At 40.0% G+C, this 27813-nt stretch overlaps 2 protein-coding genes and 1 non-coding gene across 3 annotated transcripts in view; 2 read left to right on the forward strand and 1 right to left on the reverse strand.

Annotated features, from left to right (window-relative positions):
- Positions 1-24869, reverse strand: part of SPRY3 (sprouty RTK signaling antagonist 3) — a 109677-nt gene extending 84808 nt beyond the window's left edge. The window contains exon 1 of the mRNA XM_070784359.1: positions 24433-24869. The gene's annotated coding sequence lies outside the window, so the exon portion shown is untranslated. The remainder of the gene's footprint in view (positions 1-24432) is intronic.
- TRNAS-GGA (transfer RNA serine (anticodon GGA)) lies at positions 7676-7747 on the forward strand. The gene has a single exon. It is a non-coding gene; the product is annotated as a tRNA-Ser (tRNA).
- The window catches only part of TMLHE (trimethyllysine hydroxylase, epsilon), a 52964-nt gene continuing 49292 nt past the window's right edge, over positions 24142-27813 (forward strand). Inside the window, exon 1 of the mRNA XM_070784358.1 lies at positions 24142-24285. The gene's annotated coding sequence lies outside the window, so the exon portion shown is untranslated. The remainder of the gene's footprint in view (positions 24286-27813) is intronic.

Below are 27813 nucleotides of genomic sequence, written 5' to 3' on the forward strand. Positions count from 1 at the left end.
ATAGGAGTTCTTCTTTCTGATTATAAGGGCTTTAGGGGACTGGAATATAGCTCCTCATTTCTTTCCTAAGTTTGAAACCAATTGAAAGATGGAGAAGTCATGCACATGAAGATCAAAAATGTCATCTTTATTACTGATAAAGCAAATGTTGGAGAATGTGGCTTCCTTAATATTGCACATTCCATTTACAGGCAATACTATACAACCTTATATGAAAGACTGTCCATATAAAATGTAAAGAATAAAGAAGTGGGGGGGGCGGGGAGTAGGCTTCTTGTAGGCAGTGGCAACCAAGGGAACAGGAGAAGGAAGAAGCTCGGTTACAAATGATTAGTTCAGGCTCTCAGTGAAGTGAGTCACCAGAATTAGTAGATGAAGGAATAAACAGATTCCTGGAGAGTGTAGGGAAAATCTTTCCTCATGGAAACCATAGGAGAATGGAAAATTTGGTCTTCACCTTTTAGAACATCAGTTTTTCACCTGCAAAATCGAATGTTCTAAAAGTCTATGTCTACAGATAATTAGATATTTCCAAACTTTGCATCAGTATTTTATTGATGAGTGTTCATTTTTAACGTGATGCTACTAGCAACTTTATGGTACCTTTGCAAGTGAGTCTTTATAATTTGTTGGTGTTTCTCACTGTGAACATGCTGTGGAAGATGCAACTATACAAGTCTATGATTCAATTAACGTCTATAATTACTGATTTGAATTGGCTAAAGCCCATCTAGAAATGAACAAAATAAAAGAAAAACATAGGAAGAACACAAAAGGGGCCCAAGATATCTGTAGGGACAATGGATAACATAAAAGCAGTGGGCAGCCAAAACTACAGAAGTTTCATATCTAATGGACCCTTGGAATTACAGAATCTGTAGAAGATAATTGGCATCATTTGTCTCAAATCATTTGATGCTAGGGTTCATAGAAGGGAAGCAACTTGCCAAAAATCACAACAGCAAATGTAAGCATAGGGATGGAAGTGGGTTTAAAATTCAAGTCTTTTGGTTTTTTTTTTTAATATAAATTTATTTATTTTAATTGGAGGCTAATTACTTTACAATATTGTATTGGTTTATTCAAGGCTTTTGATCCCACTACAAGTTATCCCACCTTTATCCTTTGACCATCCCTCACATATGCTAATTAATATGGGGAAAATGCTTGGGCCATATGCTACATTAACATGTGATTTAAAAAAAGATCAGAATTTATAAGCTATCATTTTGCCCCCATCCTTTCTGTCAAAGACAATGATTTTTATACTGGACATATTAAAAGTTTGAAAAGGAACATTTTAAGCCCAGTATAAGTGATGAAACAGAGGAAAGTATGTAGTTCATGCAATAGGTCAAGTCTCCTGACCAAATAATTCATAATTGTAGTGAGAAAAGTTATGGATGAGACCTTTTTTGGTGATCTTTAAAGACTTATGGAAAATGGAAGAAGAATTCTAAAAGATGGTCAACATCGCTAATCATCAGAGAAATGCATATCTCAACTATAATAAGTTCTCACCTTACACCTGTTAGGATAGATATTATCAAAAGATAACAAGTGCTTAGAGAATGTGGAAAAATTGGAACCCTTGTACACTGTTGATGGGAATGTAAAATTATATAGTCGCTATGGAAAACATATGGGGGGGTCCTCAAAACTTACAAATAAAGCCATCATATGATTACCACTCTGGGTATATACACAAAAGGATTGAAATCAGGATCATGAAGATGTATCTGCACTCACATCTTCATTGCAGTATTATTCGCAATATCCAAGACATGGAAACAAACTAAATGTCCATTAGCAGATGAGTAGAGAAAGAAACTGTCATATATAAACACATTGGAATACTATTCAGCCTTAAATAGAAGGAAATCCTGCCATATGTGACAACATGGATATACCTGAAGGATATTGTGCTAAGTGAAATAAGCCAGTCACAGAAAGATAAATACTGCATGATTCCACTTACATGAGGTATTTAAAATAGTCAAGTTCACTGAATCAGAGAGTGGAATGGTGGTTGCCAGGGACTGAAGAGAGAGGAAAATGGGGAGATGGTGTTCAGTGGCTGTAACGTTTCAATGCTACAAGATGGATAAGTTCTAGAGATCTGCTGTACAACATAGTGCCTAGAGTTAACAGTTCTGTATTACACACTTCAAAATTTTGTTGAGTGTAGATCTCATGTTAAGTGTTCTCATTTTGATTTTTTTTAATGGGCAAAATATCTGAAAAGACTCCTTATCAAGGATATACAGATGGCAAATGAGAATATGAAAAAATGCTCCTCACACGTCATCAGGGAAATGCAAATCAAAACTGCAATGAGCTACTACTACACACCTATGAGAATGATGAAAATTCAGTGAAGATGAGGCACAACAGGAGCTCTCATTCATTGCTGGAGGGAATGAAAAATTGTACAGTCACTTTGGAAGACAGTTTTGACAGGTTCTTACAAAACTAAACACATTCTTACCATATGATCCAGCAATTATGCTCCTTGGTATTTACCCAAAGGAGGTGAAAACTCAGGTCCACACAAAAACTGCACACAAATGCTTAGAGCAGATTTATTCATAATTACCCAAACTTGGAAGCGACCAAGATGCTATTGGTAAGCAAGTGGAGAAATAAACTGTGGTCCATCTGGACAATGGAATAATATTCACTGCTAAAAAGAAATGATCTATCAAGCTATGAAAAGATATGCAAGAAGCCTAAAGCCTAATGCATATGACTAAGTGAAAGAAACCAACCTGAAAGGGCTACTATATACTGTAGGATTCTGGCTTTAAGGCATTCTGGAAAAGACAAAACTATGGAGACAGTAAAGGCATCAGTGGTTGCCAGGGGGTTAGGAAGGGGATGGAGGGATGAATATATGGCACACAGGGCATTCTTAGGGCAGTGAGACTAGTCTGTATGACACTATAATGACAGACACATGTCATAGGGCTTATGTTCAAACCCATCAAATGTACAACACAAGAGCGGACACTAATGTAAACTATGGACTTTAGTAAGAACATATCAATACTGTCTCATGAATAGTAACAAATGTTCCACTCTGGTGAAGGGTGTTGATAATGGGGAGGTTATGTGAGTATAGGGTCAGGGGCTATATAGGAAAAATACATCTCTATACTTTTTTCTTTTTTCAGTTTTCTTTTTTTTTAATATAAATTTATTTATTTTAATTGGAGGTTAATTACTTTACAATATTGTATTGGTTTTGCCATACATCAACATGAATCTGCCACAGGTATACACATGTTCCCCATCCTGAACCCCCCTCCCACCTCCCTCCCGTACCATCCCTCTGGGTCGTCCCAGTGCACAAGCCCCAAGCATCCAGTATCATGCATTGAACCTGGACTGGAGATTCATTTCATATATGATATTATACATGTTTCAATGCCATTCTCCCAAATCATCCCACCCTCTCCCTCTCCCACAGAGTCCAAAAGACTGTTCTATACATCTGTGTCTCTTTTGCTGTCTCGCATACAAGGTTATCATTACCATCTTTCTAAATTCCATACATATGTGTTAGTATACTGAATTGGTGTTTTTCTTTCTGGCTTACTTCACTGTTTATAATAGGCTCCAGTTTCATCCAACTCATTAGAACTGATTCAAATGTATTCTTTTCAATGGCTGAGTAATACTCCATTGTGTATATGTACCACAGCTTTCTTACCCAAACATCTGCTGATGGACATCTAGGTTGCTTCCATGTCCTGGCTATTATAAACAGTGCTGCGATGTACATCTCTATACTTAATACTCAATTTTGCTATGAAACTAAAACTGCCTTTAAAAATAAAGCCTATTCAAAATAGAGGCCAGGAAATATACTCCTTAGTTTCAACAGAATAAGGGGAAATTTCAGAACTTATAAATGTGATCTCAATGTAAAGTTTAGTCAGGGCTTTAGAACTGATTACCAAAAAGATGCCAACAAAGGTCCATCTAGTCAAAGCTATGGTTTTTCCAACAGTCATGTATGGATGTGAGAATTGGACCATAATGAAGGCTGAGCACCAAAGAACTGGTGCTTTTGAACAGTGGTGTAGAAGAAGATTCTTGAGAGTCGCTTGGACTTCAAGGAGATCAAACCAATCAATCCTAAAGGAAATCAGTCATGAATATTCATTGGAAGAACTGATCCTGAAGCTGAAGCTCCAGTACTTTGGCCACCTGATGAGAAGAGCTGACTCATTGGAAAAGACCCTGATGCTGGGAAAGATTGAAGGTGGGAGGTGAAGGGGATGACAGAGGATGAGATGGTTGGATGGCATCACAGACTCAATGGACATGAGTTTTAGCAAGCTCTGGGAGATGGTGAAGGACAGGGAAGCCTGGTGTGCTGCAGTCCATGGGGTTGCAAAGAGTCGGACATGACTGAGCGACTGAACAGCAACAAGAATCAAAAAGATATATTGATGACAAGGGAGAACAAGTGATCATTAGAAACTCAACATATATTACTAGAAGATAGAATATTCAAATTTCCTAATGAAAACTCCATGCTGATTTTTGATTGAACAAAAGGCCTAAGTTACTATGAATACTCTATTTTGGTAGCATATGGTACAGCTAGAAATATCTGATGCACCATGACAAGCAGCTTTCTTTTCCCAAAACATCATAATTTGCATGGTGTGCACCCTTGGCCACAATATTACATTAAGAAGCTCAATTAACAAAAAACAATATATAACAATATTGTCAGTAACTGGCATATATAGCTGGCCAGTCATGCCTTTCCCACATTGCCTAATTCATAGTCTTTTGTACATCATTTGTTGATCCCCTGGAGAAGTGCTTGGCAACCCACTCCATTATTCTTGCCTGGAGAACCCCTTGGACAGAGGAGTCTGGTGGGCTACAGTCAATGGGGTTGCAAAGAGCCAGACATGACTGAGCGACTACCACAATACTTGTCTCACTCATAATGACCAAAGTTGTAGAAAATATTGCTGTTTGGGAACCACGATCTTTGCTCGGTCTCCTAATGCCTTTTAAAATCTTGCCCTCCCCACCTTGGTGTGCCTCAGTTGATTACTTTACTTGTTACTTCTGGAGTTACTGGCATATCTTTAAGCTATGTGTTAATCATTCTCAATTACTCTGATACCTCTCCCTTCTCATTCTAGGACACACACACACCACCTCATTTTCTTCTTCTACTTCCATGAAGAAACATATTTCAGGTTTCCCTTTAAGCCCTTCTCCTCAAGCAAGCCAGAGACACATCTTCAGTAAATCTTCCTGTGTACTTACTGGTAAGTGACAGGCTTCCAACTTAAAATTCCATGCATACTTACACGTATGTTGCACTTCTTTCCTAGGGTTATTAGGTTAGTATATAAGATGAATGCTGTATTCATAGTAATAGTATATCTGTATTGAACAATACAGCCTTGACAAAGTTTCATGTGATATACTTATGAAAGCAACAGGAAGGTAACAACACAATTAGACGCTGCTGCTGCTGCTAAGTCACTTCAGTCATGACTCTGTGCAACCCCATAGACGGCAGCCCACAGGCTCACCCATCCTTGAGATTCTCCAGGCAAGACTACTGGAGTGGGTTGCCATTTCCTTCTCCAATGCATGAAGGTGAAAAGTGAAAGTGAGTTTGCTCAGTCGTGTCTGACTCTTAGCGACCCCATGGACTGCAGCCTACCAGGCTCCTCTGTCCATGGGATATTCCAGGCAAGAGTACTGGAGTGGGGTGCCATTGCCTTCTCTGACAATTAGATGAGATCAGGACTAATTGAACAATCACACCAAAATAGTTCTGTTTAAGGATTCATCATGAGATCCATGAGGATGGAAACTGTAGATGTTTTGTTTGTTCAGTACATAAAAAGTGATCAAGAAAAGTTAATTAAGGGATAAAATGTATCAAATATAGGGAGATATGTAGTTTTTGGCTTATTCAAAAAAATTTTGCTGATGACCTTTATAGGGATGAAGAGAGCTAAAATGGGCCAATATTTTTAAAAAATGAAATGTGATAATGATCAATGGAAAAATCCTTCAAATACACAGGATGGATCAGACTTAAGAGCTTCATATGTGAAAAAAAAAAAGACTTAGGGGATTCAGTTGAAATTAAGTCTGTGAGTCAGTAGTCTATAGTTAATTTTTAAAAGCTGGTAAAATTTCAATCTTCTTTAATAAAAGGATGGAATACATAGGGAGGTGTAAAAATTCTAGTTAAATTTGCTCTTACCAAATCCCACCTAAAGGAATGTGTTCTGAGAGGCAAATTTTAGCTTTATAACAAGTGGAACTATATAAACAGACTTCCTTCCTTGAGGGGCAGTGAGTTGCCCAACAGTGGACATATTCAGAGAATATAAAATCTACTTGGAAATCTTGGAAACTCCCAATTGGTGTGTTGTTTTTGCAACACTGGTTCTTCACAAATAGACTATAGGCATGTAATAAGACATAAATTCCTTCAACTCTCAAGGTGATCAGACATGGCTTTGGTTGCTTCTAGCTCCAAGAAGACTTACCTGTATGCCCCAGTCAGATATACAAATATTATCTTCTATTTGTATCATGATGCAAAACAAAATTAGGAACCACTGTACAACATGAACTCTGGTTTCCTTTCAACTATGATAAATAAATTGTGTAGGTCATTATTAGAGTTGTCACTACAAATGAATCCAGTGTTCTTTCTAAATTACAGCACCTAAAATAACAGAATATAGAAACTTGAAGCAAAGTATTAATAAACATAACTACTATGGAATTGGACTTAGAGAAAGATGGTAAAGAAAACCAATGGGATAGGCTACTTTTCTAATGATCTGGTGCAAGGAGAAGAAACCCCATCCTTCATGCATGGATAGTAGAATTAAACAGAGGCAAATAGCGCTTCCCTCTACTTAAATATATCTTGAACCAGTGTGTATCTCCAGCGGGTTAGTCTCTCCAAGTCTTCTGAAAAAGAGTATAGATACATTTTGACCAGCAAAAGACTAAATAGGAAAACTCAAACCAAGAACCTCCTAAGTAAGGCATATCTGGGTGAGATGCAATTGGAAGAAGGCTTGGAAAAGTGGGGGACAGTTTGAAGGCACTGAAGATTTGAGAGCCAGTAGTAAGGGAGGTTGGAAGGGCACCAAAGAAACCTTGGCTGATTTCACACTTTGGCAGCACTTCTAACAAACTTCGGCCAGAAACCTCTCCCACTGCAATGTTCCCTTTGGAAAATACGATGCAGAATTTACTAAAACCAACAAATGCTTTTCACAGAAGCAATACCAATATCTTTTCAAATCAACTTCATATGTAGTGAGCAAAGAAGAAAACAGAGTTTTATACAGGCAGTAGTTTGAAAACACATCATGCTCATCGTCATGTTTTGTGCTCATGACATGAGGTCCTTAAGGAAAGAAACTGTCTTGAGGTTTCATATTTGCATTCTATGGTCTAACAGAATACAGCACGGATAGGCAGAGTGATAATAGATAGATAGATAGAGACATAGATATGGATAGGCAGATGGATAGGGACGCTGGATATCTGCTCAAAACAAACGTTTGAATTAAATTGTTGGATAATTGTTAAGACTTGGAAATGACACCCATTAGAAGACAGAGAATTATTTGTCCTAGCACTTGGCATGCTCTGGGCTTCCCTGGTGGCTCAGAGGTTAAAGCATCTGCCTGGAATGCGGGAGACCCAGGTTCGATCCCTGGGTCGGGAAGGTCCCCTGGAGAAGGAAATGGCAACCCACTCCAGTACTCTTGGCTGGAGAATCCCATGAAAGGAGGAGCCTGGTAGGCTACAGTCCATGGGGTCCCAAAGAGTCGGACATGACTGAGCGACTTCACTTTCACTTTCTTTCTTTGGCATGCTCTTCCTTCTCCCTCACCAGCCCTCAAGATATCCCCATTCCCCAGAATATTAAGAGAAGCAATAACCTTTCTGTGGAAGAAACTGGCTCCCTGCCTCAGGGATCAGAATGACTCAGGGGAGAGAGTGATTAACAAAAACGTTATCAGGCTAAAATATTACTGCTTAAATTATGAGCAGCCTGGAGTGAAAACCACTTAAAATAAGCAACTGTCTTCCTCTTCCCAGCCCATCATTTCTCTCTGTCTCTTAATTCGACATTCCAAAGCCCCAAGCTTTAAAGTATCACACTCAGCAGGTTATCTCTGCAGCTTCCAAGGCCACAGAAGGTGGGAATATGGTTGGCATGGAGTGTGTCAAGTGTGTTATATGAAAGGAAAATGTTGCTATGGAAGCAAAGATCAGTTCAGTTCAGTTCAGTTGCTCAGTCATGTCTGACTCTTTGCAACTCCATGGACTGTAGCACGTCATGGTTCTCTGTCCATCACCAACTCCTGGTGATGCCATCCAACCATCTCATCCTCTATCGTCCCCTGCTCCTCCTGAGTAAAATCTTGCCCAGCATCAGGGTCTTTTGCAATGAGTCAGTTCTTCGCATCAGGTGGCTTAAGTATTGGAGCTTTAGCTTCAGCATCAGTCCTTCCAATGAATATTCAGGACTGATGTCTTTTAGGATTGACTGGTTGGATCTCTTTGCAGTCCAAGAGACTCTCAAAAGTCTTCTCCAACACCACAGTTTAAAAGCACCAATTCTTTGGTGCTAGCTTTCTTTCTGGTCCAATTCTCACATCCATACATGACTACTGGAAAAACCATAGCTTTGACTAGGCGAACCTTTATTGGCAAAGTAATACCTCTGCTTTTTAACATGCTGTCTAGGTTGGTCATAACTTTTCTTCCAAGGAGCAAGTGTCTTTTAATTTCATGGCCGCAGTAACCATCTGCAGTGATTTTGGAGCCCAAGAAAAGTCTGTCACTGTTTCCATCATTTCCCCATATATTTGCCATTAACTGTGTTTTCCAGTGGTCATGTATGGATGTGAGAGTTGGACTATGAAGAAAGCTGAGTGTGGAAGAATTGATGCTTTTGAACTGTGGTGTTGGAGACAACTCTTGAGAATCCATTGGACTGCAAGGAGATCCAACCAGTCCATTCTAAAGGAGATCAGCCCTGGGTGTTCTTTGGAAGGAATGATGCTAAGGCTGAAACTCCAATACTTTGGCCACCTCATGTGAAGAGTTGACTCACTAGAAAAGACCCTGATGCTGGGAGGGATTGGGGGCAGGAGGAGAAGGGGACGACAGAGGATGAGATGGCTGGATGGCATCACTGACTCGATAGACATGAGTTTGAGTGAACTACGGGAGTTGATGATGGACAGACAGGCCTGGAGTGCTGTGATTCATGGGGTCGCAAAGAGTTGGACACGACTGAGCGACTGAACTGAACTAATGGAACCAGATGCCATGATCTTCATTTTTTGAATGTTGAGTTTTAAGCCAGCTTTTAAACTCACCTCTTTCACTTTCATCAAGAGGCTCTTTAGTTCCTCTTCACTTTCTGCCATAAGGGCGGTGTCATCTGTATACCAGAGGTTATTAACTTTTCTCCCAGCAATCTTGATTCTAGCTTGTGTTTCATCCAGCCTGGCATTTTGCATGAGGTACTCTGCATATAAGTTAAATAAGCAAGGTGACAATATACAGCCTTGATGTACTTCTTTCCCAATTTATATTGTTCCATGTCTGGTTTTAACTGTTGCTTCTTGAGGTGCATACAGATTTCTCAGAAGGCAGGTAAGGTGATTTGGTATTCCTATCTCTTTAAGAATTTCCCACAATTTGTTGTGATCACTGCCTCCTGTACAATGTCATGAACCTCCATCCATAGTTCTTCAGGCATTCTGTCTGTCAGATCTAATCCCCTAAATCTATTTGTCACTTCCAATGTATAATCATAAGGGATTTGATTCAGGTCAAACCTGAATCGTCTAATGGTTTTCCCACTTTCTTCTATTTAAGTCTGAAGTTGGCAATAAGCAGTTTATAATCTGAGCCACAGATAGCTCCTGGTCTTGTTTTTGCTGACTATATGGAGCTTCTCCATATTTGGCTACAAAGAATATAATCAATCTGATTTTGGTATTGACCATCTGGTGATGTCCATGTATAGAGTTGTCTCTTGTGTTGTTGGAAGAGGGTGTTTGCTATGACCAGTGAATTCTCTTTGCAAAACTCTGTTAGCCTTTGCCCTGATTCATTTTGTACTTCAAGGCCAAACCTGCCTGTTACTTCAGGTATCTGCTGACTTCCTACTTTTTCATTCCAGTTCCCTAAGATGAAAAGAACACCTTTTTATGGTGTTAGTTCTAGAAGGTCTTGTAGGTCTTCACAGAACCGTTCAACTTCAGCTTCTTTGGCATTAGTGGTTGGGGCATAGACCTGGATTACTGTGATATTGAATGGTTTGTCTTGGAAACAAACAGAAATCATTCTGTCATTTTTGAGACTGCACCCAAGTACTGCATTTCAGACTCTTTTGTTGACTATGAGGGCTACTCCATTTCTTCTAAGAGATTCTTGCCCATAGCAGTAGATATAATGTTCATCTGAATTAAATTCGTCCATTCCAGTCCATTTTAGTTCACTGATTCCTAAAATGTCAATGTTCACTCTTGCCATCTCCTGTTTGACCACTTCCAATTTACCTTGATTCATGAACCTAACACTCCAGGTTCCTAAGATATTGTTCTTTACAGGATCAAACTTTACTTCCATCACCAGTCACATCCACAGTTGGGCATTGTTTTCACTTTGACTCCATCTCTTCATTCTTTCTGGAGTTATTTCTCCACTCTTTTCCAGTAGCATATTGGGTACCAACCAACCTGGGGAGTTCATCTTTCAGTGTCATATCTTTTTGCCTTTTCATACTGCTCAGGGGGTTCTCAAGGCAAGAATACTGATCAGGTTTGCCATTCCTTTTCCAATGGACCACGTTCTATCAGAACTCTCCACTATGACCCGTCCATCTTGGGTGGCTCTACATGGCATGGCTCGTAGTTTCATTTAGTTTGACAAAGCTGTGGTCCATGTGATCAGTTTGACTAGTTTTTTGTGATTGTGGTTTTCATTCAGTCTGCCCTCTGATGGATAAGGATAAGTGGCTTATGGAAGCTTCCTCAAGATGTTTTAAGCAAAGATCATGGACTAGTAATTGGTACAGCTTGCCTCAGGAAACTCTTGTTTGAGGATGATCAGTGCATCTGGCCCCCATGAGCATGCTCACTCAGTAGTGTTCAACTCTTTGCAATACCATGGACTGTATCCCACCAGGCTTCTCTGTCCATGGGATTTCTCAAGCAAGAATACTGGAGTGAGTTGCCATTTCTCCTCCAGGGGATCTTCCTGACACAGGGATCGAACCTGTGTCTCCTAGACTGGCATGTAGATTCTTTACCACTGAGCTGCCTGGGAAGCCTAAAGGGCTTTAAAGGGCCAGTATAGTAGTATGGAAAGAACATTGAAAAAGAAAGACTCTAGATCTGATTCTTTGTGACCTTGACCAAGTCTTTTTGCCAAACCGCTCCTAATTTGTAAAATAGGAAAAATCATACCCACTCTGCCTAATTCATAGATTGTTTTGAGGTCAGACAAGATAGATCTTACAAATGAATTTTTTAAACTGTGAAACAAAATGCAAATAAAAGGAATTTTCTACCATAACTTCTCCATTTCACAGATAATTCTGAAGCCAACAGATATTATGGTACTTCCTCAAAAATACATAGCTAGTTAGTAACAGAGCCAAAACGAGAACTAATTCTCGTGACTCCTAATCAAGTGCTTTCTACACTATGCTATTTTACCTTCTTCACTAATTTAGTATGTGTGAGAACTCAATTCACTGAGCATGCAAATATGTGATATCCAATTCATTTAGAATAATAATCTACACATTTGCATTCACACTGTGATTCAATTTACTGAGGAATGTCTAGATATTCTCATTGTAAATTTAAGTGTTTTATGTGGAGTTTCATTTGAAAATTTTTTGTAATGTTAAATACGTCTAGCCATTAGTTACACCAGTAGTGTTGTCTTTACTGTGATTAGCAAATAATGTATCAGCATTCAGTTCAGTTTAGTTCAGTCACTCAGTCGTGTCCAACTGCTTGCGACCCCATGAATTGCAGGACACCAGGCCTCCCTATCCATCACCAACTCCCGGAATAAACTCAAACTCATGTCTATCGAGTCAGTGATGCCATCTAGCCATCTCATTCTCTGTGGTACCCTTCTCCTCCTGCCCCCAATCCCTCCCAGATCAGAGTCTTTTCCAATGAGTCAACTCTTCATATGAGGTGGCCAAAGTATTGGAGTTTCAGCTTCATCATCAGTCCTTCCAATGAACACCAAGGACTGATCTCCTTTAGAATGGACAGGTTGGATCTCCTTGCAGTCCCAGGGACCCTCAAGAGTCTTCTCAAACACCACACTTCAAAAGCATTAATTCTTCCACACTCAGCTTTCTTCACAGTCCAGCTCTCACATCCATACATGACCACTGGAAAAACCATAGCCTTGACTAGATGGACCTTTGTTGGCAAAGTAATATCTCTGCTTTTCAATATAGATTGGTCATAACTTTCCTTCCAAGGAGTAAGTGTCTTTTAATTTCATGGCTGCAATCACCATCTGCAGTGATTTTGGAGTACAAAAAAATAGTCTGACACTGTTTCCACTGTTTCCCCATCTATTTTCCATGAAGTGATGGGACCAGATGCCATGATCTTAGTTTTCTGAATGTTGAACTTTAAACCAACTTTCTCACTCTCCTCTTTCACTTTCATCAAGAGGCTCTTTAGCTCTTCTTCACTTTCTGCCATAAGGGTGGTGTCATCTGCATATCTGAGGTTATTGATATTTCTCCCAGCAATCTTGATTCCAACTTGTGCTTCTTCCAGGCCAGCGTTTCTCATGATGTACTCTGCATATAAGTTAAATAAGCAGGGTGTCAATATACAGCCTTGCCATACTCCTTTTCCTATTTGGAACCAGTCTGTTGGTCCACATCCAGTTCTAACTGTTGCTTCCTGACCTGCATACAGGTTTCTGAAGAGGCAGATCAGGTGGTCTGGTATTCCCATCTCTTTCAGAATTTTCCATGGTTTATTGTGATCCACACAGTCAAAGGCTTTGGCATAGTCAATAAAGCAGAAATAGATGTTTTTCTGGAACTCTCTTGCTTTTTTCATGATCCAGCGGATGTTGGCAATTTGATCTCTGGTTCCTCTGCCTTTTCTAAAACCAGCTTGAACATCAGGAAGTTCATGGTTCATGCACTGCTGAAGCCTGGCTTGGAGAATTTTGAGCATTACTTTACTAGGGCATGAGATGAGTGCAATTGTGCAGTAGTTTGAGCATTCTTTGGTGTTGCCTTTCTTTGGGATTAGAATGAAAACTGACCTTTTCCAGTCCTGTGGCCACTGCTGAGTTTTGCAAATTTGCTGGCATATTGAGTGCAGCACTTTCACAGCACCATCTTTCAGGATTTGAAATAGCTCAACTGGAATTCCATCACCTCCACTAGCTGTGTTCATAGTGATGCTTTCTAAGGCCCACTTGACTTCGCATTCCAGGATGTCTGGCTCTAGGTGAGTGATCACACCATCGTGATTATCTGGGTCATGAAGCTCTTTTTTGTACAGTACTTTGTATTCTTGCCACCTCTTCTTAATACCTTCTGCTTCTCTTAGGTCCCTACCATTTCTGTCCATTATCGAGCCCATCTTTGCATGAAATGTTCCCTTGGTATCTCTAATTTTCTTGAAGAGATCTCTAGTCTTTCCCATTCTGTTGTTTTCCTCTATTTCTTTGCATTGATCGCTGAAGTTTCCTCTATTTCTTTGCATTGATCACTGAGGTTTCCTCTATTTCTTTGCATTGATCGCTGAGGAAGGCTTTCTTATCTCTCCTTGCTGTTCTTTGGAACTCTGCATTCAGATGCTTATATCTTTCCTTTTCTCCTTTGCATTTCACTTCTCTTCTTTTCATAGCTATTTGTAAGGCCTCCTCAGACAGCCATTTTGCTTTCTTGCATTTCTTTTCCTATGTATCAGCACAGGGATTATAAATATACTTATGATTCATCTTTCTGGCGGGTGTGAGTTTAAAGTCAGTTTCTTAAGATACAGGTAAAAATATAGAATAATAATTTGATTTACATAAATTGCACATCTTAAATAGTTCAAGGTTTAGAATGTCGGGAGTGGGAGGTCCATGGAAAAATTTAAAAGGTTTTGTGGAAGATCACTGAGGAGTATAATAGTATAAGTATTTAAAATGGATTGCATTATGTGAAGGAATAGAAATATAAAAATAGAGAAAGGATGAGAAAAGAAGACAAAAGCAAATTAGCTTAAAGGTAACTCCATAATGCAATGGATATGACCTTGGGCAAACTTCAGGAGATGGTGAGGGACAGAGAGGCCTGGCATGCTGCAGTCCATGTGGTCACAAAGAGTTGGACATGACGGGCTACTGAACAACAACAACTCTATAAAAGCCATTGATGATTATTTAGAGACACATTAGAAATTATTCAGTAGGTACTTAAAGCTCAAAAAGAATCGCTTTATTATTTGTATGATCTAGGTTGTTTATCTCCAAAAGCAAATCATTGGAATGGAGCCAGTACTGCATTAGGGTTCCTAATAGCTCACTGTTTATGATGCCCTACTTTTTGTATTTGAAAGACACTTAAAGAACAAATTCTTCATAAGTATGCCTGGGCTCCTGGAACTTTATAACATGGATAATCCTAAATCATGGAACATGGAAGAGGGTAAAAATAGAATACCCTAGAGCTAGTAGATAACACTGGCCTAAGCAAAAGATTTCTGCTTTATTGACTATGCCTAAGGCTTTCACTGTGTGGATCACAATAAACTGTGGAAAATTCTGAAAGAGATGGGAATACCAGACCACCTGACCTGCCTCTTGAGAAACCTATATGTAGGTCAGGAAACAACAGTTAGAACAGGACATGGAACAACAGACTGGTTCCAAATAGGAAAAGGAGTACATCAAGGCTGTATATTGTCACCCTGCTTATTTAACTTATTTACAGAGTACATCATGAGAAACGCTGGGCTTGAGGAAGCACAAGCTGGAATCAAGATTGCCGGGAGAAATATCAATAACCTCAGATATGCAGATGACACCATCCTTATGGCAGAAAGTGAAGAGGAACTAAAAAGCCTCTTGAGGAAGGTGAAAGAAGAGAGTGAAAAAGCTGGCTTAAAGCTCAACATTCAGAAAACTAAGATCATGGCATCTGGTCTCATCACTTCATGGCAAATAGATGGGGAAACAGTGGAAACAGTGTCACACTTTATTTTGGGGGACTCCAAAATCACTGCAGATGGTGATTGCAGCCATGAAATTAAAAGACGCTTACTCCTTGGAAGGAAAGTTATGACCAACCTGGATAGCGTATTGAAAAGCAGGGACATTACTTTGCCAACAAAGGTCTGTCTAGTCAAGGCTATGGTTTTTCCAGTGGTCATGTATGGATGTGAGAGTTGGACTGTGAAGAAAGCTGAGTGCGGAAGGATTGATGCTTTTGAAGTGTGGTGTTTGAGAAGACTCTTGAGAGTCCCTTGGACTGCAAGGAGATCCGACCAGTCCATTCTAAAGGAGATCAGCCCTGGGTGTTCTTTGGAAGGAATGATCCTAAAGCTGAAAATCCAATACTTTGGCCACCTCATGTGAAGAGTTGACTCATTGGAAAAGATTCTTATGCTGGGAGGGATTGGGGGCAGGAGGAAAAGGGGATGACAGAGGATGAGATGGCTAGATGGCATCACTGACTCGATAGACATAAGTTTGAGTGAACTCCGGGAGTTGGTGATGGACAGGGAGTCCTAGTTGTGCTGCAATTCATGGGGTCGCAAAGAGTCAGACACGACTGAGTGACTGAACTGAACTGAACTCTGCATTCTGTTGGCAGAATTCAGTGAGCCTTTGTCCTGCTTCATTTTTTTTTTTTTTTTTTTTTGGATAAGATTCTTTTTTTTTTTTTTTAAACTTTACATAATTGTATTAGTTTTGCCAAATATCAAAATGAATCCGCCACAGGTATACATGTGTTCCCCATCCTGAACCCTCCTCCCTCCTCCCTCCCCCTACCATCCCTCTGGGTTGTCCCAGTGCACTAGCCCCAAGCATCCAGTATCGTGTAATGAACCTGGACTGGCAACTCGTTTCTTACATGATATTTTACATGTTTCAATGGATTGTTTCTTCAAGAGGGTGGATAGAATTGAGTCCAGCAAGGAGCCAGACACTGTCCCATCAATGCAGGCACGAGTGACATTGCAGCTCACCCTCTGTCTCCTACTGCTCTTGACTTTTCAGCTCTACTATCTCCCACTTCGTCTCCCTCCTCTAGTCAGTAATCCTTGCCTGTTCACTGGATGCCAGCTGTTGTACTGCACTACTGCACTTTTCAAGGTGCTGTGCTATAGATTAAAAATGTTCCCTTTTTTTTTTTGCTTGTTTACATTTTATGTATTATTAGTGTGAAAAGTATTAAAAACCTATTACAGTGCAGTACTATATAGCTGATTGCGTTAATTGGGTACCTAGGCAATGGCACCCCACTCCAGTACTCTTGCCTGGAAAACCCCATGGATGGAGGAGCCTGGTAGGCTGCAGTCCATGGGGTCGCTAAGAGTCGGACATGACTGAGTGATTTCACTTTCACTTTTCACTTTCCTGCATTGGAGAAGGAAATGGCAACCCATTCCAGTGTTCTTGCCTGGAGAATCCCAGGGATGGGGGAGCCTGGTGGCTGCCGTCTACGGGGTCACACAGAGTCGGACATGACTGAAGTGACTTAGCAGCAGGTTAACTTTGTTGGACTTACAAATTGGACTTATGAACATGCTCTCAGAACAGAACTCATTCATATGTAGGAGACTTACTGTAATATATAATGTATATATACAACTTCATGTATATATAAATGGTTTCATATTGGACACACCTTTTAAAAGTTACTTTTTTCACTTAATTGTATGTTTTTATGATGTATCTATATCGTTAAAAATAGATCTAGCCCATTCACTTTTACTATATATATGTGTGTGTGTTTGTGTGTGTGTATATACATATATATGCTTTTTATTAGGATTTAACTCAGAAAATAAATTCTTAAATGTCTGTGAGTGGTGTGAGGTATTGATCTACATTTATCTGCTTCCCTAAGAGCCAATTATCCTAACTCTGTTTATTGAAGAGTCAATCATTTCACCCACTGACTTATTGTTCTCTATGTGTCATATAATAAGATTAGATTTATACATAATTCTGCTTATAAGTTCATTATTTTCTCCATCAGTTATTTGTCTACTCATGTGTGCCTTAATACTATACTGTTTCATTATTATGGATTTGTAGTAAATTTTGCTATCTACTAATATAAGTTCTTTATACTTATTCTTCAGAAGTTTCATGACTCCTTTTATCTATTTTCTCTTCTACATGAATTATAATATGAATTTTAGTATCAGCATGTCAAGTTCTATAAGAATAAAATTCTATTGATATCTTGATTGTATTTTCATTTAATGTGTAGAATAATTTGAAAAAAGTAACTAAGTTTATGACAATGAATCTTCCCTTATGAACATATTATAACTTATATTCACCTAGGTCTTTTAAATGTTTCTAAAGCTTTAAAATTCTTTTCCTAAAAACATTACATCTTTTATAGGATTTATTTTAATAGACCTTGTAATTTTTGTTCCTATTATAAATAGTAACTTTGGGAGGAGGATCTCAGTTTTGGCATATGAATATATGTGTGTATGTGAGTGTGTATTATGCACATAAAATATTTCACTTTACTTTTTGATATATATTTTGCTATTTAGAAAGGTTTCATTTTTATTCTAATGATATTTTTATTCTGGTGGTTTTCAAACTTTACCATATATCAGAATTCCTGGAGAGCTGTTACAACACAGGTTGCTGAGTTCCAACACCAGAGTTCTTATTCAATAGGTCTGGGGTAGGATGGGAGACTTTGCATTTCTAACAACTTTCTAATAGATAAGGACCTAGAAGTCCAGTACCACACTTGAAGAATCATTATTTTATACTAATATTTTCACATACTTTTTTCTTGATTATATTTAATTTTAACTTTTTACTTTGAAATAATTTACATTTAAAGGTAAGTTTCATTTAGGAAGCTAAACAGTTATGAGGGTCTTGGGTACATCTTTCACTCAGATTTACTAATTGTTAACATTTTGCAAATACTTGCTTTATTACTTCATCCCTCTCTCTCTTCCTCTCTCTCTATGCAAATGTTTATACATGTTTCTGTATATATTTATATTTACAAAGATATATTTGTATGTATATATTTAATCTTTGGTATTATTATTACTTTCTAAACCATCTAAGAGTAAGTCACTGACCTCATGCCTCTTTTCCCCTTAAATACTTCAATGTGTATTACTTTAGAACAGGGATATTCTACCAGCAACAGATGAAAGGATAAAGAAGATGTGCATGTATTTCATATAGACAATGGAATACTACTTAGCCATAAAAAAGAATGAAATAATATATTATTTGTGTGAAAAGCATTGTAAACCTATTATAGTACAGCACTATATAGCCAATTGTGCTAGTTGAGTACCTAGGCAAACTTTGTAGGATTTATAACAAATTTTCAGACTCATCCAGGAAAAAAAGGGAGATGGTTCAAATCAGTCTAATTAGAAATTAAAAAGGAGAAGTCACAACTGATACTGCAGAAATACAAAGGATTACAAGAGACTATTTCAAGCAACTATATGCCAGTGAAATGGACAACCTGGAAGAAATGGACAAGTTCTTAGAAAGGTACAATCTCCCAAGACTGAACCAGGAAGAAATATAAAGTATGAACAGACCAACCACAAGTAATGAAATTGAAAAACAGTGAATAAAAATCTTCCAACAAACAAAAGTTCAGGACCACATGGCTCCACAGGTGAATTCTATCATACATTTAGAGAAGACTTGTGAAACTCTTCTGAATATTTGTAGAGGGAGGAACACTCCCAAGCTCATTCTACAAGGATCATCACTCTGATGATCCAACCAGTGATTGAAGCTGTAGGGTGAAATTTAGGGAGGTGTCAGTAATCATATTTCCTGTTGCATGGACTTGAGAAACAAAAGGAACTTTGGCAGAAGGGGCAGAGGGGTAGAGAAAGGAAGAGAAAAAAAGAGGGGGGAGAGAGAGAAAGAGAGTGTACCAATAAATGTATGAGGAAGAATAGATTAAAGAATGATAGAGAATCTTAATAACATTTGAACCCTTGGTTTTGATCATTCTTGAGGCCTAACTGTACCTTGTCCTTTCCAAGTTCTGAATGTTCCACTCCTACCTTTTTGTGAGACAGCCCATTATCTTTTCATAAATTTTTCTCTTTCACTTTAGTTGCAGGTAGGTTTTTGTGCCTTTTTCTTTTTTTTTTTTTAGAAAAGAATAACTTTATCCCTTTGCCACGCAAAGGGAGACATAGTGGGCTGCTGCCCCCAAAACCATGTGTCCTCACTTTGGAGAGACAGTGAGAAGTTTTACAGTAATTATTCAAAGAGGAGGTTGTGATCAGCTAGTGGACATTCTTCTGATGGGTTGATGGTGAAATAAGTGGGAGTCAGCATCATCAACCTTCAGGTCCAACTGGCCTGGGGTCTACATGCTTGTGGGCAGCATACAATTGTTAATTGCTAACTGCTCCCACATTGAGAGAGTTTCAATATCTGTAAAGCAAATCTAAGATATTGTTGTGTGTATCCATTTGAGGGGAACCAGGACCCTATCCCAAGGCTGCTCTTGACTGTTCGTTTCTCCCTGGTCTGGCATCCCCTCCCTTCCCTAATTAAGAACTGCTTGAATCTGCCCATTGGAACTCGCATTGGGTCAAGGAGGGTGAGTGAAGGCTGCTTCCTATCATCAAAGAAATGGAGGACACAGGCTTTGTGCCCCAGAATCCCACAGGGCCCTGCACAATATCACTATGTTGTGAGGGAGGAACAGATTTTCTTCTACCCTTCTGGGTTCTTCTGGCTGCACAAAGAATTAAATCAACATAAGACAGATTAAGAGGAGGACATCAAAGTTTAAAAACATGTATATATAGGAGGCTCAGCAATAAAGAATCTGTCTGCAGTGCAGGAGATGCAGGAGACCAGAGTTCGATCCCTGGGTCAGGAAGATCCCCTGGAGGAGGGCATGACAACCCACTGCAGCATTCTCATTGGAGAATCCCATGTATGCCTTTAAACTACTAAAATGCCTTTACAGTGCAAAACTTACTGTACAGGCTACTAAGTTTGTGCTGAACCGTATTCCTGATGAGAGTCAGAAATGTCCATATCCTGTTCATATTCTCATACACAAAATTAATATAATTTTCAGCTTTTACCCAATTTTTATCCATCAGTAGATGAGGGAAGTTTTGTATGGCCTAAACGATTTCTTCTGAAAACCTTTAGGATTCATGTGTTTCTGTATATAGACTAGAATTAATGTTATAGACCAAAGCCTCAACCAAATTCAACATTGCACTGTGTACAGAATATTTATTTTCTGGCTAAAGTCACTTTAAGTTACATAATAAAAGTTACTTTTATTATGAATCTTCATTTTCTTTCTTTTGTAACCTTTCAAAGATTAGAAATTTCTTTTCTAACCTTTCAAAGATTAGAAATTTGAAAGCTTTGAAATCAATTAGAAATTTATTTCAAAGAATCAAAATGGTTGATTCTTTTAGAGATCATTTTGATGAACAAAAATTCAAAATTGCAATACACACTTTGATTCACTTTTCAACAATTCTCAAGGTTATGAACAGCATTAGAAAGCATGAAGGCTTCACTAAAATGCTGATAAAACCAAGATGTAGATGTTGACCAAAGATGATGGCTCCCATACATCATTCCTATACAACAGCTCATTTTAGGCTAGAGCATGCATGCATGCTCAATCACTAAGCCATGTCTGACTTTGTGGAAACCCATGGACTGTAGCCTGCCAGGCTCCCCTGTCCATGGGATATCCCAGACAAGAATACTAGAATGAGTTGCCATTTCCTCCTCCAGGGGATCTTCCTGACCCAGGGATTGAACCTACATCCCCTGTGTCTCCTGCATTGCGGGTGGATTCTTTACCACTGCACCACATGGAAGCTAAACTGTAAAATTAAGGCCTACAGGCCTAATTCTGCCTCCTGTCTATGTTCATAAATAAATGTTAATGGGAATATATCCACGCTCATCATCTAAATATTACCTGTGACTGCTTTTGGTCAATGAATGTGGATTTGAATGGTGGCAGACAGAGACTGCGTGTGCCCCACAAAGCCTAAAATATTTACTATCTGACCCTTTGAAAAAAATTGCCAACACTTGGCCTCAAATATTAGCAGTACAAGTGGAGATAAATAGATGAGCAGATTATATTTTTTGAGTCAGAGAAGGAACAAGCCTGGTGAGTTCTAGCAACATAAGGGAAGGCAGGCCAGGGTGGTTAAAACATAAAATAACCCAGATATTACCGTTGGTTTTTCCATTTCTTATTTTGTAGCAATTTACAACCATTGCTTACTAATCAGACATTAACTCACTCATTCAACAAATGTTCTTTAAGTTCCCACTCTGTCCTAGACACTATGTTAGCTGCTTCACATAAACACATACATATCATAATAAGGGAAAACAACAATTAAGTAATTCTAACAGAATCATAACTAACTAACTCTGTGCTCAGTCTTGTCTGACTCTTTGTGACCCCATGGACTACAGCATACCACGCTTCCCTGTCCTTCACTATCTCCCGGAGCTTGCTCAAACTCATGTCCATCGAGTTGGTGATGCCATCCAACTATCTCGTCCTCTGTCGTCCCCTTCTCCTCCCACCTTCAATCTTGCCCAGCATCAGGGTCTTTTCCAATGACTCAGCTCTTCACATCAGGTGGCCAAAGTATTGGAGCTTCAGCTTCAGCATAAGTCCTTCCAACGACTATTCAGGACCTATTTCCTTTAGGATGGACTGGTTGGATTTCCTTGCTGTCCAAGGGACTCTCAAGAGTCTTCTCCAACATTACAGTTCAAAAGCATCAAATCTTCGGCACTCAGCTTTCTTTACGGTCCAACTCTCACATCCATGCATGACTACTGGAAAAACCATAGCTTTGACTAGAGGGACCTTTGTTGGCAAAGTAATGTCTCTGCTTTTTAATATGCTGTCTAGATTGGTCATAGCTTTTATTCCAAGGAGCAAGCATCTTTTAATTTCATGGCTGCAGTCACCATCTGCAGTGATTTTGCAGCCCAAGAAAATAAAGTCTCTCACTGTTTCCATGGAGCCTGATTAACTAGGTTTCAGTGTCAGCCCTGACACTTAACTACTGTGTGATCCTTGTAAAACTGCTTAATTTCTCTGAGCCCCAGTGTCCTTATCCTTAAAGCAAAGATATCCTTATCCTTAAAGCAAGGATAATAATATTATCTATCTTAAATGTTATAAATACTTAGTTCAGCCTTTGGCCTATGGTGGTAAATTTAATAAATGTCGGTTACTATTATTAAGGCAAATGGCTTCTTTTTCCCCAGCTGTTAAACAGGCTTTATCTATCAACCTCTGGCCTCTTTCTGGGTACTTTCTACCTGTTGATTTCAACTTCCCCTTATCGATCTTGTCACTCTAGTTGCTATCGTCATGCTCTTTCCTATTACAGGACCTTTGGTCATACTGTTCCTTCCATCTGGAATGTTCCTTTTCCTGTTTGCCTGGCTAATTCCTATTTGCTCTTTAAACTCCATAGGGCATGAACTCTCTCCAGTTTTTGTTTACTATCTTACACTCAGTGGTTAATACTGCACCTGGAGTTTGGTCGACACTCAGTAATGTTTGCTGCATGAGTAAACACGAGTCTGAGTCTATCATCTCACATTATTCAGTATTCTTATGTACATTAATTCACATCCTAGCTATAGCCTTTTTTCTTTCTACTCACTGGTTCTAGATAATGCTCACCAAATATTCACTACACACAAGATTTGTTAGGTTCTGGCTAGGGACTCTGAAAATAAATTTGAAAAATATGAATTTCCAGCTTTCAAGAAGCTACCTGCTCACGGAGGGACACAGGCATGCAAACAGAGAAACTATAATCCAGAATGATAAGTGGTTATACTTGAGGCCTGTGCTTGAGACCATTGGTCACATTGGACTCATGAAAAACCAGAATATACACTTACCTAGGAAAGAAAAGGAAGGATTCATAGAGGAGGTAGTATCTCAATTGAGCCAAAAATAATGAGTAGCAATTTTGAAAATAGACAATTAGGGATAAAGCATTTGGCAGAAAGAATTCCAGGGTAAAAGTATGAAGGGGTTTTTTTCCTTTGTTGGTCCTGACTTCTACAAACCTTTTCCTTTTCTATTACCATTTTGAATAACAATTTGCATGTTCAATAACTACGAGACTGCTCAGTCTCTCATTTTCAATGTCTATACATGACATTTGTTATTTGTTGCTCTCAGTTTTTCCCTTTGCCCTGAATTTCCATCACACATAGTATTTCAGTGAGCTTAATTTGTCCTTCTTTGTCATATGTATACTATTCTTCCGTGTTTGCGTGCCTAAGATGTGTGTTCCTAATGATTCGTTCCATTCTAGCGCTCACTGTACTTAACACTGTACCTGGACCTTGGATTCAAAGTGCTCAACTAAATTGAGGGGAAGCCTGGCGTGCCACAGTCCACGGGGTCGCAAAGGATCGAACACGACCGAGCGCCTGAACAAGAGAGTTGGTGGGAGGCCAGCAGTGAGTGCTGTGTTCACGTAAGCTCAAGAGAGCGGCGGAGTCTATTGGAAGAAGGTAAATTCAGTGAACCTCAATAAAACTACCGGAAATAGGAGCATCCGAGGCGGAGTCCTGAAAAGGCAAGCAAGGCGACCTGGGTCTTACACGCATCATTTTATGGGTCCATCTATTTTGCTGTCTGCAACTGATGGTTCCCAATCTGCTAGGAATCGACCTCAGCGACCCGTCTCCATCCTGCTGATTCCAAAGATCCAGCGCGCGCGGCCACCAGTTGCATGCCCGGCGCGAGGCACCGCCCTCCGGCCGGAAGGAGAGGGGCGGGGCCTCCGGGCGGGTAATGGGGCCTCGCGCCGCGGGAGGGGGGAACGTGGGGCTGCCGGTTTCGGGGCCAAAAGCAAAAGGGCGGGCGCAGGGCTGCCTTCCGAGGCTCTCCTCGCTTGCGATTCGTCCACTTGGCTGAATCGGGAGTCGCGACCTCTGGCACAGGTGGGTCCCGCCCCATGGAGCGGGGAAGGGGTGTACTGGGTGGGTTCGATGAGTGGTGTGGCCGAGGCGCTGGCTTGCAGGCCCGGGGAAGTGAGAGAGTGGCCGCCCCCACCCTGGCTACTTGGGCCCCAGGGCGGTGGTACTTACCTTCACCCTGGCACTGGAGAAGGCCACTTGTGCCTTGCTGCAGGGCTTCCGTTACACGGTGGGAGGCACTTGCGCGACCCAGAGCCCGGAGATCAGCGCGTGGTCTGCTGGACCCAGTGCTTGGGAACAGCTTGCAGAGCTGCAGCAGCCTCGCTTTGGGACTGCTGCCCAGAGGACATAGTCTCAAACTCGAGCAGACTTCCCCGCCCTGGGTCTGTCCTTCACTGTGACCAGCTTTCAGCGAATCCCTCCCATCTCCATGCTTCGCCTGGCTGGGCAGTGCAGTGCACGCTGGAATTCGGTTGTCTGCAGGACCTTGCAGCACCGACTCTTTCTTGCTAATGTTTTCTGCCCAGATAGTACCCTTTCTCAGCCCCTCCGGAGCAGGAAACCTAGCAAGAGGCAGGGCAGGGCCTTGGGGAAGTTAGGCCAGATCTCTCTCTGTTATGCAAACAATTCTGCAAAGCCCAAGGAGGCTTACTTTACCGCCTGCTGGGAAAACTGGAAACAACATTAATTCAATGCCTTGGTTGAATGTTAACTCTAAAGAATGCCCTTCTGAATGCTTTACCATTAAAGAGTTTAACCAGATGATAAATCATTTTCCAAAACCTTATGGGTTGAATGAGCATTGTACACGGTCTGACAAAAAGTCTAATCGGAAAGATTTGGGTGACTTAGCTGTGTACTCAAACGCTGCAAGACAGACCTGAGCTCTCATATGGAGGAATGCTTTCATATGCCATTCCCGTAGAGTTGTCTTTTAGGGTTGCCTCTTAGCTTGGTATTTTCAGGAAACACTCTATTAAAAATTACACTTGATTTTGCATTAACTATAAGGGCAAAGGAGAAGGCAATGGCAACTCACTCCACTACTCTTGCCTGGAAAATCCCATGGACGGAGGAGCCTGGTAGGCTGCAGTCCATGGGGTCACGAAGAGTTGGACACGACTGAGCGACTTCACTTTCATGCATTGGAGAAGGAAATGGCAACCCACTCCAGTGTTCTTGCCTGGAGAATCCCAGAGACGGCGGAGCTTGGTGGGCTATCATCTATGGGGTCACACAGAGTCGGACATGACTGAAGCGACAGCAGCAGCATAAGGGCAAAGAATTAGAAACACTATTGAGGGACATGATGCTATCCCTCTAATTCCTTCTCATTTAGGAACTAGTGACAATGATAATGGCAACCATATATTATGCAAAACACTGTAATCTTCACAACCACAAGAGGTAAATGTGTTTATCTGTCATGATACTTAAAGATGTTATACTTTATCTCATAACCATTATGATGAAGGGAATGTTCAAAGGGTGGGTTAAGTCTGGGGGTGTCTTTTGCATGTCCCCCGGTTTCTTAGAAGAATGGTGGACTGGGAGGGATCACTTTCTGATTTTAGTATCTGTATGAGGAACCACAAGCAGCTCTGTATCTCTGCTTGTCAACTTTGGAAACAGCAGTAAAATATCCTAACTGATCACTCATTCTCTGCAGTGTTTCTGGCAGCTGTGTTTTCTGCCTGTCACAATGAGGTGGGGTGGGGTGGACTCAGGCCCTGGGTGAATACACCCTTCTGATGGGAAGAGTCTCTTTCTGCTTGGAGCCAAAGTGAACACGGATCCACAAGCTGGGCACCATTGCGACCCTCTGTCTACAACACCACATGTCCCCCATGCTCATATGGGCTGTACATGCACCTGCTGTTGCCCACATGTAAATAATTTTGCAGGACAATTTACAGGCTTTGGGCAAAATCTGGTCTCTGCCACACCCGCAGGGTTTAAACAAGGAGTGGCCACTGGTTATGAATGCGAATGTCCTTTAGGATGGGGGACCTGATGATTTCCCAAGTGATCAACATGGTGAGAGGGAACTTCTGCTAGACATCTGCTGAGCCGACCTCGTGGGTGAACATAGGACTGGCTGTTTGGCAGGACCCCGTGGAGGCTTTGGCCATATTTTTCCTCTGTTCATTCACACTGTCACTCCGAAGACAATCAGTGAATACTTCCTCTGTGCCAGGATGCTGATCCACTCTGAGATGAGCAGCACAGGAGGACAGTAAGTTTGAGAGGACAACAGAAATTCAACTTGAAGCATGCTAAGTCCGAGGCATCCTCTTCCTCATTCCTAATATCTGATCAGTGCAAAATCTTGCCACTTCTGCGTCCTGAATAATTTTTTGTAAACCCACTCACTTCTCTTTCCTCCCCTGTTACTCAGAATTTCAACCCAGCAACACTCTTTCTTTTTCTGTTAATTACAAAACTGTATTAAAGGATTCAAGTCCTTGCTTGACCCTCAGTCCTCATGGGAAAATCTTCACTCCTACCATAACCACAACAGCAACATCAACAACATACAGCAGCTCAATGAGGCGTGTATGACCCCTAATGAATAATCAAACACACAAACTTTCTGTTTTTCTCTCCTTCCCAAAGTGTTTTTAAAATTTTGTATTGAGATATAATTTACACACCATAAATTTGACTCCTTTTACATGTACTTTCAAGGATTTTTAGTAAATTTATCAAGTGGTGCAACCATCACTGCATCCAACGTTAGCTATTTCTATCACCTCAATAGCATCTCTCTTGCCCATGTGCACTTAGTCCCCATTACCATCCCAACCCCCTTAACAACCACTAACCCACATCATTTTACATTGTTTACATTCACATGCACCACCAGCACCATATAAAAGTTCTAATTTCTCTACATCCTCACCAATATTTTGTCATTTTTCCTCTTAGAAAATGTATAGCTGCCCTTGTGGATGTAAAGTAATATCTCATTTTAGATTTGATGTACATTTCCCTAATGTAAAGATATTGAACATCCTTTCATCTGTCTTGTCCATTTGTAAATGTTCTTTGAAGAAATATCTATCTAATATTTTGCCCATTTTTTTAATTAGGTTATTTCCCTTCCTATTATTGAGATGTAAGATTTTTTAAGTATATTTAGGATACAAGTGCTTTATCAGGTATATCATTTGAATTTTTTTTTTCCTATCTGTGACTTGTCTTTTCATTGTTTAAATATTTTTAGTTTTTTCATTTTTTAATGATGCCTTTTGAAAAGCAAAGGTTTTTAATTCTGGTTAAGCTCAAGTTATCATTTTTCTTTTGCAAATTGTGCTTTTTCATGTTGTATCTAAGAACTCTTTGCTTAATCCAAGGTCATGAAGATTTTCTCCTATATGTTCTTCTGAAAGTTTTATAGTTTAATCTTACATTTATTTCTAATCCATTTTGACTTCTTTTGTGTGTGTGGTGTGAGGTAGGCGGTCTAAAGCCACCTATTTTTTAAGCTGAAGTATGACCTACAATACCATATTACTTCCAGGTGTGCAATATAGTGATTGGATATTTCTA

The sequence above is a fragment of the Bos indicus genome, chromosome X, assembly GCF_029378745.1.
Source record: "Bos indicus isolate NIAB-ARS_2022 breed Sahiwal x Tharparkar chromosome X, NIAB-ARS_B.indTharparkar_mat_pri_1.0, whole genome shotgun sequence".
Classification (NCBI taxonomy): domain Eukaryota; kingdom Metazoa; phylum Chordata; class Mammalia; order Artiodactyla; family Bovidae; genus Bos; species Bos indicus.